We start from the raw sequence: 4,404 nt of genomic DNA, 5'->3' as shown, positions 1-4,404 counted from the left end.
ATATTCGAAATTCACTAAGCGTATTCAATTACGAAATTAATAAAAATTGATTAAAAAAAAAAAAGGAATTTTCCAAACGCACCCTATATTCGAAATTCACACTAAGCGTATTCAATTACGAAATTAACATTGATAAAAAAAAAAAAAGGAATTTTCCACGTTTTCAAATGCACACTGTATTATTTCGAAATTCACCACGTTGAAATTTTCACGTTTCGAAATAGATCACACGTCCTGTATATTGTTTCGGAATTCGTACAACACGAAGCATGTTCGATGGTAAAATTACCAACGGTTCCTTCGAGAAGCCTTTGAATTTAGCTAACCCCCAACCCTCCCTCCCCCCGTAATGAATAATGCATCGAGAAAGAGAGCGTAAACCGCGACTCCTTTATCCACCCTGTGTCCTGGTAATTACATCGATGATCACGTTAAAATTACCCTTGGAATGATCGTTATATACCGCCATTATACCGAAAATTCTAATTTCTACGCGGGGCACGGGTCTAATTGATACCTGAAAACCGTGGGGCCCGGCTTTCTTGCCGTATCACCGCAACAATTTCATCGCGATGAAAATGATTAAACGAGGAACAGGTCGGTCGGATATTGCCACGGCCAAATTACGGTTCCGTTGCAATCTCGGCCACGGATGGGATACGGGATTGATATTCGATTAAGATCTGTACAGGAATGATATTTTGCCTTTGGTAATCGATGGGATTAGGGAGATATGGAAATTAAATCGTGGAGGGAAAGTGCGAGTTCCATTTGGAAGAAAGGAACGTTTTGAGAAATTATTTCTAGTTGATCGATGGTAAAAGATCATTTTATAGATCATTTTTTCTTTTTTTTTGTTCTAAAAGATATTTATAAGATATTTAAAAGAAAAGTAAAGCTTGAAAATTGAGGAGTGAAAATTCTATATTTACTCCTACGAAGAAAAAGATGTATTTAATGATAAATACGAGATTATTCTTTGAATTATTCTGAAAAAAAAAATGAAAAACGACATTCGTTACTATTTGTACTTAATGAAACGAAACAACCGAGGTGGTATCTCGTTTAAAGTAAGAAGAAGATGAAGAAGAAGAAGAAGAAAAAAAGATCAGAAGAGGGGTTTGCAAGTTCTTCCGCGGACTTAAATTGAATTTTCATGAAAAATTCGAACCAAAGTTCCGTATCGTTATTAAAAGAGAGTGGCTCGTTTAAATTTGAGATTAAAGCAAAACACAAACCGGACGAAAGGTTTGGGGAATTAATGTAAGAGATTGCGCCGAGATTCGAGGAGATTTAATAAAGCGTATACATAACTGAAGTGAAGAAAAAGAAGAAGGAAGAAGAGAAGAAGAAGAAAAAAAAAAAACGACGAACGAAATGCTATGGGGAATGATAAATATTCAATCTTCTATTTACCAGTTAATATTTCCGGTAAAATTCTTAATTAACGATAACTGTCGATGAATATCCAACAGTTAAAGATAAAAATAAAATACTGAATAAGAGATAAAATATATTAAGACGAATTAAACGCAATAGTGATTTTTTTTTTTTTTTTTTTTTTTTATAAAATAACGAAATTCCAATTTCGGGGAGAATTGATTTTCAAAATGTATCCCAAGTGTGCGTTCGCTTAACACAAATACCGATAAACCAATAGCTGAAATCGATAACGCTTAAACATCTACTATGAGAGTAATTGCATCGGTGTCGAGGGGGAGAAGAAATTGTTCGACGATGTTTAGATTGATTGCTTTAGCGTATATATCATTGATTGGAATGAATATAAATCGGGACAGATCTTGTTCCTTTATTAAAAAAAAAAAAAAAAAATTCTATATCTTAACCTTTCTTTTCGTTTCGAAAGAATAAAAAAATTCTAATCGATATTATAGTATAAGTCTCTCGTTACCTATTCAAATATATGGAAAAATATTGATAATCGTTATAAATGAACATTTTTTTTTTCATGATACAATGACATGGAAATATATATATATATATATATATATATATATATACTTATAATTAACATTATAACAGGATGACAGATGTTACGAATGCAAATGAAAAAACGATATATAAATAGATACATTATCGAGCCACTGTTGTTAATTACACCCACAAAACATAAAACCAATATTGTTTATACCATTCCATTGTTCGTTGTTTCATACCATTTCTACGAAACATCTCGTACAATATAATACAACCGATCGTCGTAAAGCGTAATCAAGATATTCGACATGATCTCTCGACGAAACATCCGACCTCATCCGATAATTTTACAACGGAGAGGAGAATTTTAGGGAAAATATAACGAATAGAATGGGAAACCGATCTCTTTTCTCTCTCATTTTTTTATTTTTTTTTTTTTTTTTTTACCTTTAATCATCTTTTCATCCCTCGGTGGAACGATGTGGCCACGATGAAAATAACCGTGAGCCGGAAAGAGGAAGGGGGGAGGAGGGGAGCGGAGGAAGGAAGGTCTTCGACGTCGAAGTTGTAACGAGGAACAAAGGAAGGAGGGAAAAAGAAACGAAAACGTATCCCGACAATTCGTAGATCCCGAAGCCGACTCACCCCGGCTCATGAATAACGGGGAGGAACGCATTAGAATATTCTCAGCGGCATAACGAATAAGGAGACATAACTTCCATTGTTATTCTTCCCTTTTAAAGAGGGAGGATCCCTAAGTTCGTCGCGTCACGCGTCTAGCTCGAGCAACGAGTTTGATGCAACGAGTTTTCCAAGAGGGGCACTTAAAGTCGGTCGTAAGAATTAAAAAGATTATTTTACGTCCGCCTGTTGGAGAGGCGGGAGAGCAACAAACCGCCGGTGGAGAGCCGACGTTCTTGAACCGTAAAATTAATCGCGACACTAGACGCTGACTGCTCCCTTTTGACCGCATCACCGTTCTATTGTTGCCGATTGCATCAATTATTTCACTCTTCTTCTTCTTCAACCTATGTGCTCTTTTCTAATTCGTTTGTTCCTTGAAATATTTTTTTTTTTTTTTTTTATTTCGTTAAAAAGGAAAAAGCGAACGAGGACAATGAGTGACAAATCTGTTGAATATAATTGTTGTTAAAATAATAAGTTGTAGATAAGTCCAAGATGTAATATTGTAAAATGAGAATATTAATCAATGAGAATAAATTGATGTTATTTTGTCGAGGTGTGAAAAATTTATTAGAAATAAAATTAGATTACCTTACTGCATAAGAAAAATAAAAAAATATAGATTGTATTTTTTTACTGTAAAATAAGAAAATTGTAGAATCTGGAATGAAAAGAATATTAATGAAATCCTTGAAAAAGTTTCTTTCACAATTACAGAATAAACAAGGAAATTCGATCAGGTAGATTAACCTGAAGGAGGAAAAATATCAAATTAAACGTATCTGCAAAAGAAAAGTTCTTATAATAAGTAAATAATAAAGAATATTATTAATTCCTTTATTGCACGGCTCGACTTTCCTCTTCATCCTTTTATTCGAACCGCAAATATAAATATCTCTCGTATCGAATATGAATTTTTCTTTTCTTATAATTTCGCTTGAAAGAGAAAGAGAAAGAGAGAGAGAGAGAGAGAGAGAGAGAGAGAGAGAGATGAAAAACCGCCCGGTTGTTGCTTTCGATCGCCGCCGACTTCTCTCCACGGTTTTTGAGAAGAAACTTTTTCCATTAAGGATCTATAATCCCGGCTTTATTGGCCCTGGAAACGGCGAAACGTAACTTTTAAGGTGGTTTAATAGAAATGGCTCCTTTTCCTGCGCGAAAAAAAAGGAAAATGTGTTAACCACGAATCTTGATTCCATCACGCGCGCGCGCCAACTTTCTCTCCCCCTTTGAAACGTTTGAAGGACCGATTAATTATTTCCACGATGACGGCCTCTCATTTCACGATGAGATACGCGTTTTTCGACCCCAATTCGAATCAAATTCGAATTCAAATCATTCTCTCTCTTTCTCTCTCGCGCGTGCATTTTTATCCTGGATTTATTATTAAACATATGAATGAAAAGTAAAATTGGCGCGAAAAAAAAATCGATTAAAGTTTCGAAAAATAAATATGGATTATTTCCATCAATAATGAGATTTAATAGAATATATTTTTGTTTGCATTATGATTAGTCGAACGAGAAATAATAACGAGAAATAAAAATAACGAGAAATAATTTGAGAGAAAGAAAGAGNCCTTTCTGAACAACGATAGTTCCAACAATCCAGTCAATATAATCAGTATCGGTGAGCAAGTGAAAAATTCACGGATTTAAAATTTACGAAAGAATTTCCAATTCAAATCTAAATTTGATACGAAACAATATAAAATTTATAACAATTTTTCAAACCATATCGATATCGATAGACATCGAATGTTCGTTTAAAAAAAAACATTTT

The 4,404-nt window shown here is 33.9% G+C and overlaps 1 protein-coding gene across 1 annotated transcript in view; it reads left to right on the top strand.

Moving 5' to 3' along the window:
• The window catches only part of LOC102680883, a 30,368-nt gene that overhangs the window by 14,109 nt on the left and 11,855 nt on the right, over positions 1-4,404 (top strand). The window lies entirely within an intron of this gene.

Source organism: Apis dorsata, unplaced genomic scaffold (assembly GCF_000469605.1).
Source record: "Apis dorsata unplaced genomic scaffold, Apis dorsata 1.3 scaffold_87, whole genome shotgun sequence".
Lineage (NCBI taxonomy): Eukaryota > Metazoa > Arthropoda > Insecta > Hymenoptera > Apidae > Apis > Apis dorsata.
This window is presented reverse-complemented; position numbering and strand designations above follow the sequence as displayed.